This window comes from Salvelinus alpinus, chromosome 32, assembly GCF_045679555.1.
Source record: "Salvelinus alpinus chromosome 32, SLU_Salpinus.1, whole genome shotgun sequence".
NCBI classification, from domain to species: domain Eukaryota; kingdom Metazoa; phylum Chordata; class Actinopteri; order Salmoniformes; family Salmonidae; genus Salvelinus; species Salvelinus alpinus.
In genome coordinates this window covers 29,693,409-29,702,742 of record NC_092117.1, presented here as the reverse complement: position 1 = coordinate 29,702,742, position 9,334 = coordinate 29,693,409, and the positions used below count along the sequence as shown (strand labels likewise).

The window sequence follows — 9,334 nt, the reverse complement described above, 5'->3', positions numbered from 1 at the left end:
CAGAAAAGACTGTGTGATCTGTGGACATGCCAGACCTACTCTGGCTACTCACCCATTTGCCCTAAGCAATGGGAAAGGTTGGATGTGCATATTGGAAAGTTTCTATTATAATAAGCCAAATTCAACCCTGTGTAAAACTCTGAGTCTTGTGTTCCCAGAAGTCCCTCCCCAGAAGACACCATGGGGGGTTAAGGCATATGGGGGATATTACAGCTGTAACACTGGTACAGGTAGGGGTATAGACTATGGGAGGCTCCCTACTACTGCCTGCATCACTAATGTCACTATTAACTGGAGGTGTTGCTGATGTATGGTGGATGTGTGGACCTGCCAGGCGATTGACCCCAATTTTGAAAGGAAATTGTCGTTGCACATGTGTTTTGGCCAGTCTGATACCACCATTGCCTATTATTGAGGTTATAGCTAACCAACTTCTGGGAGCTGCACATGACACAGAGACTCGGTACCAACCCAGGAGACGGCAGAACCGTGACGCTCCTTGGTCCGAGGGTACAGATAACATCCACACCAACCTGTTGGGGTCCCAATAGGGGTCCCCCACGAATTCCAGACATTAAACAGGAATGATGGCCTGTGGCATTTGTTGCCCATTACTGGCCCAGCTATTGTTGATGCTAAGCAGAATGCCTGGATCAATTATATCTACTATAATCAACAACGATTTGTTAACTACACCCACACAGCACTTAAGGGGATGACTGAACAATTGGATGCCACCTTTCGAACTGCTAGACAGAATAGGCTAGCACTAGACATGATTCTGGCCAACCAGGGAGGTGTATGTAAAATGTTTGTAGAACAATATTACATGTTTATCTCTAACAATACCAGTCCGGATGGGAGCATTTCAAAAGCTCTGAGCGGGTTGGAAAAGTTATCTGTGGAGATGAAGGGTCTTGCAGGTGTGGAGGAGAGTGGACTGTTCCCCTGGCTGGGTGGTTGGTTTGGTGAGTACACTGCATTGATGGTTACTGGATTTCTGACCCTAATAATTGTATTTCTTGTGTTAATCTGCTGCGTTGCTTGCATTTTACCTTGTGCCAAGAGATCTATTGCAGATGCTGCCAAAGCTTCTGGCATGATGCCCCTGCTTACAGCCAGCGGGGAGGATACTGAAGCAAACTATCGTGAACAGATGGGGTCAACTGAGGGTGATCCATGGTTTGCTATAAAATAATAAAAATGTGCTTATTTTTAGTTTAATTCATTGCTTTTTGTTGCACAATATATCCTTGTAATCTTTTACCCTGTATGTTGTCCTACCTTATGTCAAGGTTTAAATTTCCTGGGTGGGAGGTAGCCAACCTAGTACCTGTTAGGGGTAGCAGGGTGGACTAGATGTTTTTTATTTTCTATACAATAAAGGTGTGTTTCTTTTGATCTTTGTATTCTAAGATCAAAAGGAGGAGTCGAAATGCAACTTGGCCTATATCATTTGTTGATTTTTTCTTTGTTGATTAAATACAATTAATTAATTAATTAATAATAATAAACTTTTTATTATTTTCATGAAATGCTATCAAAAGGAGGAGTCGAAATTTCTATAGAAAGGTCTATGAATAAAACTGTTCTCCCTAAGAAGGTTATAAGTTCCTGGGTGGTAACGAGCCCACCTAGTATATGGAAAAGGGATGAAATGTTTATTGTATGTGACACCTTTTTGGTGTCAAACGGGGGAATCAAAAAATAAAATAAAAAATGTCTATGTTAATCAAAAATGTTTATGTTGACACCTTTTTTGGTGTCAAACGGGGGATTGTGGGGTTTTATAAAGGTTTTTTGACATGCTTAACTAACTATAAGCTAGTAGGGCTTCTTATGTATTAAGGTTTGAATTGCTGACTCTTGTGAACCTGCATTTTCCATTGTTCTCACTCTTACCAGTGCTCAGGGCCTAACCATGAACAAGCAGTCTGAAATGTGTGTGTGTATGAAATATGTGTGTGTATGCAACAAATGTATCAGTAGTGTGGGCGCTGTACTATGTGACCGGGACTGTGCTAATCTTAGAGAGACACAGGAGGGGGGTGAATCAGGAGACTGCTGACCAGACAATAACAGATAAACTATACACACGAAAAACATATGTGAGGTTCTGAGTCATGCACTATAACCCAATACAAACAAACATGATTGAATATTAGCAACTGTATTATATGTGATTGAATACTATAACAAACATGATTGAATATTAGCAACTGTATGATATGTGATTGAATACTACAACAAACGTGATTGAATATTAGCTAACTGTTGGTCTGGGCGCCTGGATGTCTGTGTGTGTGTGCCGAAAGTAACAGTTAGCTCAGATAAGAAGCTGGGAAGCTGTAGTTAGCCTTGAGCGAGAACAGTGGACATTGTATAACAGGTGTGAATAGCTCAGACAATATTACAGAGCTGTCTGACCCCAGTCTTTGGGGTGAAGAAGCGTAATCTACACAGCAACAGCGACGGGACAACAGAGAGCGCAAAGGGGCTAGGACTAGCTTATGTGCCAACATCAACGATAGGCTGGGTAAGTCTAAACCACGCCCAGTCTCTACTCTGACAGGCCGGCTCGGAAGTGGGAACTATCTCTGTCATGAGTATTTATTATAATGTCTTTGTCAGTAACAAGTGTCTTCTCTGTTTCCACCCTGCGGGGTGGGGCAGTGGACCCGTATATACGAAAAATGCATTTGCCATTTATTTACTTTTGAATTAAACAATTATTTTAATCAAGTTCAAGTGTCCTATTGTTCCTATCTCAGTTGAACTTTCGCAACCCTAACAAATTGAGAACATCTTTACTGGCTGTATAACTGCTTGGTATTGAAGGGCTTGGCATTTAACCGCAAGGCGCTACAGAGGATAGAGCTCCCTGCCATCCATGACCTCTGTACCAGGCAGTGTCAGAGGAAGGCCCTAAAAATTGTCTCCAGCCACCCAAGTCATAGACTGTTCTCTCTGCTACTGCACGGCAAGCGGCACCATGTCTGGAACCAACAAGAACCTGAACAACTTTTACCCCCAAACCATAATACTGCTAAATAGTTAACCAAATAGCTACCCAGACTATCTGCATTGATCCTTTTTGCACAAACATTTTTGATTAATCACATAAGCTGCTGCTACTGTTTATCTATCCTTACGTGACGGATAACACGTAATTTGAATTTGATTTGTAACTTACGGGTCTTTGTTAGAAATGCCTTGCTTGTGTATGTAGCTTTGCCAGATTGAGGTTTACAGAGAAAAATGACAAAAATAATTGTATGTGTGTGTTATTTCAAAGCATATGTGGTAACCCGTGGGGTGTTGGGTTGAGCGTGCAGAGATTAACACAGAGACAGGGAGCGGTTAGTCCGCAAAACAGGGGCGAAAATCTGATATCAACCTTGGAGGGGACAATTACATGAAATTTTCTCAGGAGCAATTCCTGAGGGGGACACCAAAAGTAGTGCTGTAACACATAGACTATGTTGTAATATGTTAAATGTATATTGAGGGACCATAATCACTACTACTGGATAATTGTTAGGTACAGTAGTTAACTGAAGAGTTGTCCCAACTTGTTTAAATCATTATAATACTACTCATAATAATAGTTATAGCAATGTTCCTTATCAGTGCAGTGTTCCGCTCTCTTGAAACGTTTGCGGTTCTATAAATTGTGGGTGTGGCTGATATGGTTTTGTGTCATCACTGAGGTAACTGGACGATGCTGTGCCACTGTCCCCTATACTGGTGCTGCTGGCAACAAGGGTGACACCTGGTCCTGCCGTGGCTGTGACACTGTCCTCTGAAGTCTCTCTCCTTGGCTCTTTCCCTTTCACCACCCTCACTGACTCACAGTCTGTCTCCTAGAAAAGAAATAAGGTGTTTGCTGTACTCCTAACTACCGGTACCCAAAACTACACAATTAATCACAACAGCAATACCATTGCCTTAAACAAATCTTGGTTCAGTCACCAGTTTAAATTGAGAGTGGGGGTATTCATGGCATTTTCCAATTATGTCCCTATTTTACAAATCAAAAAAATTGAGAACCTTTCATAATGTTGCCAAACAAAGACTCAACAAACTTACCTGAGACTCCCTGTCTCTGCCAGTCTGTCCCTGCATATCTGTCCCCAGCTCTGCTGTCTGTGTGCCATCTGTTGCCTGCTCTGCCTAATGACATCATTGTGAAATATTTCCATTAGCATTTCACTTCTTTCTTATGAACATTTTATCAACTGGTCTTTGAGATATTAGGCTACTGGAGTTCTTACTTTGCGTTTTGGTGTACTGAAAAATACTCTGATGTGCGTCTTTTTACTTTTTTCTGACATTTTTCTACCTGGCTGGCTGGCTGACCGGTCTAGCTGCACACACACATTTACACAACACATGCTGCAACGTTTTGAAATTTTAACATAGTTTGTTTCATATTGGCAGGCTTCCAACAATAGCTGAATTTGCAAAGCTAGCGAGCACCAATTCCGTTTCTGTGGTGTTTGCTATAATCTTTGCTACCTGGTTAAAGGTGAAAAAAATAAAAAATTCACTAGCGACAATTTAGTTTTTGCAACGAGACCATTAAATATATTTAAGACAATGGTATAAGAGAGTGTAGTTTTGTTCAGTTTGGACTTCAGTTTATCGCTAACCTTATCACAGGGACTTTGAAGCACTACAGCTGCATGCTAATCTTGGAATAAACTGACGATAGCAAATATTCCATCTTTGACGACGCCACATAAATGGAATAGGTACTAGCTAGCTTGATAGTTAATGTTTGCTTTAGTTTGCGCGCTAGCTCTGCAAATTCAGCTAGTGTGTGAACCCTGCAACATGAAAAAAATATATACATTGCTAAAGCGCGATTGACTGGATTACCTCACGTCAGTTACGTACATTGAGTGCCTTTCGGACAGTAGATACGAGCCCTCTATTACCTTGCCAGCTAAAGAACTGGCAGTGGATCAAACCATTGTGAGGCAAAGGGCGGGGGGGTCGCAATCTTGTGAAATTTAAAAACGCGCTATTAAGTGTCTATAATCAGTACAAGTGCTTTCATTGCGTATTATTAATATTATTGAAATTACATAGTTATGTTTACAGTGATATATTGGGGGGGACAAATCATATTTTCCCCAGGATGGGGGGGTCGTGTCCCCCCCGTCCCCCCTGGGATTTCCGCCTATGCCGCAAAAACAACTTTACTAGGACAGAAAATAAACATTACAAAGAAAATCACGTAGGTTTAGCTCAGTCCTTCTTCTCTGCTTTTGCTCTGTGTCGGTCTCTCCCCGTTCTCCATCGCGGTGTGCCACAGTGCTCATTTTATTTGGCCTCCACGGCTGGTTGGCACTTTCCACTAATTACCTTCACTTGGAGCTGTCCGTGTTGGGGTGCCCATCTCCCGTATTCCCAGCAGAGGGAGCCAACGTCTCATCACGTACCTCCCCTCTATTACCATCCCCCGGGGTAGGTCTCCTGGGATACCAAACATTAGTTCATTAGGTTCCATGCTCACGCTGGCCAATAAAAGTGGATGAAACACATTCTTCACTACAAGGTTAAAGACTGGTCATCCCTAATCCAGTCACATTCTCTGTTCTCTCCAGTAATCATTCATAGACAACACGCTAATATTGATGTGTTGTAGACAGATGGTTACATTCTCTGGTGTATTGAGAGATCTGCCGCAGTCCTCTGACTAACATAAATAAAGTGTGACTCATGGTGTGCATCTCAATAGTCTGAAGTGTCTTTCTTGGTCTCCTTTCCCTTATCTGTGAAAACTGCAATCGAGTGAAATCAAATACCTGTAACTTCAGGTATCCCCACCATATTGTTTTCCCCTATTCTTTATTTTCAGTTCAGTGCAGATGATGGAGAGGAAGCGGGTGAAAACTATTGAGCTGTACCCTCAAACAAAACAGTAAAGTGTTGTTGTTTTTGTTGATTTCTTAGTGAGAGGGAGGACTAGTGGGGTCGTGTGCAGATCAACAGACTACAGCTCAGAGGGGATCTCCCTAAAGCTCCGAGGGCATATCTCGTTATCCAGAGGCACCCACAGCCAGAGGCACTAAACTGAACTCTGTGTAAACTCTAGTGTGGTGAAGGGGATAGTCGCTCTGGGTTAGGATTAGATATAGAAATTAATTCATGTATAAAAAAACAGGACGGAGGGATGCATTTCCCATTTCTGATACTTTGAAATCTGTAGCTTTGTGGCCTCTGTTCTCTTATGCCTTTGGATTCCTTACAGATCATAGGCTGTGGATAGGCTTTTATCATAGGCTTTTCATACAGATCATAGGCTGTGGATAGGCTTTTATCATAGGCTTTTATTTCCAGCTGGTTTCCGTTGTACCCAGCCTTCCGTGAGGTTTTGTTGTGTTGGGTGTCAAAACTCCACATTTTAGAGTGGGCTTTTATTGTCCCCAGCACAAGGTGCACCTTTGTTATGATCATGCTGATTAATCAGCTTCTTGATATGCCACACCTGTCAGGTGGATGGATTATCTTGGCAAAGGAGAAATGCTCACTAACAGGGACGTAAACAAATTTGTGCACAGAATTTGAGATAAATAAGCATTTTGTGTGTATGGAAAACTTATGGGATCTTTTATTTCAGCTCATGAAACATGGGACCAACATTTTACATGTTGTGTTTATATTTTCATTCAGTATACATAACACTCATCACATTTCTCACACTAGTCTTGGTAGTTGGTACAGACAGACATCTGGCTGAACTCAGTCTCAGCTAATCCCACTGGCTTTAACTACAGTACAGAGGAACAGAGGATCAATTCAACTACATGAATCATCAGGAACAATCATGTAAATCGCATAAATGGCTCAGTATTCTCAGATCCCAGTAACCTAAATACACCCACAGTATATCCCAAATGGCACCCTATTCCCTATATAGTGCACTACTTTTGAGGGGAATAGGGAATATGATGCCATTTGGGACTCGGACCCATCCAGCCACCCATCTGCCGTAACAAGCCGTGCCCCAGACTGCTGCTCTGTACAGTGGGGCAAAAAAGTATTTAGTCAGCCACCAATTGTGCAAGTTCTCCCACTTAAAAAGATGAGAGAGGCCTGTAATTTTCATCATAGGTACCTATGATGAGAGATCTGCCGCAGTGTATCTATGATGAAAATTACAGGCCTCATCTTTTTAAGCGGGAGAACTTGCACAATTGGTGACTGACTAAATACTTTTTTGCCCCACTGTATCTGAGCACACAGCACCACTCTGGGGCTATTTCCAGACCCACTCATATTAAGCAAAAAGCAGAGGATAAGATCTGGGGACTGTGATGAACACAGCAGAGGATTTAGTTGAAGTGATGTGGCCTGTGTGTTACTTTAGACGTGTGTTATGTTTGGGGCAAATCCAATACAACACATTACTGAGTTCCACTCTCCATATTTTAAAGCATAGTGGTGGCTGCATCATGTTATGGGTCTGCTTGTAATCGTTAAGGACTGGAGAGTTTTTCAGGATAAAAAAGAAAAGGAATGGAGCTAAGCACAGGCAAAATCCTAGAGGAAAACCTGGTTCAGTCTGCTTCCCACCAAACACTGGGAGATTAATTCACGTTTTAGCAGAACAATAACCTAAAAAACAACACTGGAGTTGCTTCAAATAAAGTCAAATCAAATCCAATTTTATTGGTCACATACACATGGTTAGCAGATGTTAATGTGAGTGTAGTGAAATGCTTGTGCTTCTAGTTCCAACAGTGCAGTAATATCTAACAAGTAATCTAACAATTTCACAACAACTACCTTATACACACAAGTGTAAAGGAATTAATAAGAATATGTACATATAAATATATGGATGAGCGATGGCCGTACATGCAGTATGAGATGAGTAATGTAGGGTAACTAAACATGATATAAAGTGGCATTGATTAAAGTGACTAGTCACATTTTTTATTATTAAAGTGGCTAGAGATGTGAGTCAGTATGTTGGCAGCAGCCACTCAATGTTAGTGATGGCTGTTTAACAGTCTGATGACCTTGAGATAGAAGCTGTTTTTCAGTCTCTCGGTCCCCGCTTTGATGCACCTGTACTGACCTCGCCTTCTGGATGATAGCGGGGTGAACAGGCAGTGGCTCGGGTGGTTGTTGTCCTTGATGATCTTTATGGCCTTCCTGTGACATCGGGTGGTGTAGGTGTCCTGGAGGGCAGGTAGTTTGCTCCCGGTGATGCGTTGTGCAGACCTCACTACCCTCTGGAGAGCCTTACGGTTGTGGGCGGAGCAGTTGCCGTACCAGGCGTGATACACCCCGACAGGATGCTCTCGATTGTGCATCTGTAAAAGTTTGAGTGTTTTCGGTGATAAGCCAAATTTCTTCAGCCTCCTGAGGTTGAAGAAGCGCTTATGCGCCTTCTTCACCACGCTGTCTGTGTGGGTGGACCATTTCAGTTTGTCTGTGATGTGTACGTCGAGGAACTTAAAACTTTCCACCTTCTCCACTACTGTCCCGTCGATATGGATAGGGGGCTGCTCCCTCGGTATTCCTCTTGTCCAGATGGGTTAGGGCAGTGTGCAGTGTGATAGCGATTGCATGGTCTGTGAACCTATTGGGGCGGTATGCAAATTGGAGTGGGTCTAGGGTGTCAGGTAGGGTGCAGGTGATATGATCTTTGTCTAGTCTCTCAAAGCACTTCATGATGACAGAAGTGAGTGCTACGGGGCGATAGTCATTTAGTTCAGTTACCTTAGCTTTCTTGGGAAAGGGAACAATGGTGGCCCTCTTGAAGCATGTGGGAACAGCAGACTGGGATAGGGATTGATTGAATATGTCCGTAAACACACCAGCCAGCTGGTCTGCGGATGATCTGAGGACGCGGCTAGGGATTTAAACGTTAACACGTTTAAAGGCCTCCCGGGTGGTGCAGTGGTCTAGAGCACTGCATCGCAGTGCTATGCTGCGCCACCAGAGTCTGGGTTCGCGCCCAGGCTCTGTCGCAGCCGGCCGCGACCGGGAGGTCCGTGGGGCGACGCACAATTGGCTTAGCGTCGTCCGGGTTAGGGAGGGTTTGGCCGGTAGGGATATCCTTGTCTCATCGCGCTCCAGCGACTCCTGTGGCGGGCCGGGCGCAGTGCGCGCTAACCGAGGGGGCGGGTGCACGGTGTTTCCTCCGACACATTGGTGCGGCTGGCTTCCGGGTTGGAGGCGCGCTGTGTTAAGAAGCAGTGCGGCTAGGTTGGGTTGTGCTTCGGAGGACGCATGACTTTCGACCTTCGTCTCTCCCGAGCCCGTACGGGAGTTGTAGCGATGAGACAAGATAGTAATTACTAGCGATTGGATA

The 9,334-nt window shown here is 43.4% G+C and overlaps 1 long non-coding RNA gene across 1 annotated transcript; it reads right to left on the bottom strand.

Annotated features, from left to right (window-relative positions):
* Positions 1 to 299: 299 nt before the first annotated feature.
* LOC139562624 (uncharacterized) lies at positions 300 to 5,020 on the bottom strand. Its single transcript, XR_011672419.1, has 3 exons — positions 4,882 to 5,020; positions 4,090 to 4,173; positions 300 to 3,863 (listed from the first exon to the last, which is right to left on the bottom strand). It is a non-coding gene; the product is annotated as an uncharacterized lncRNA (long non-coding RNA).
* Positions 5,021 to 9,334: the final 4,314 nt, after the last annotated feature.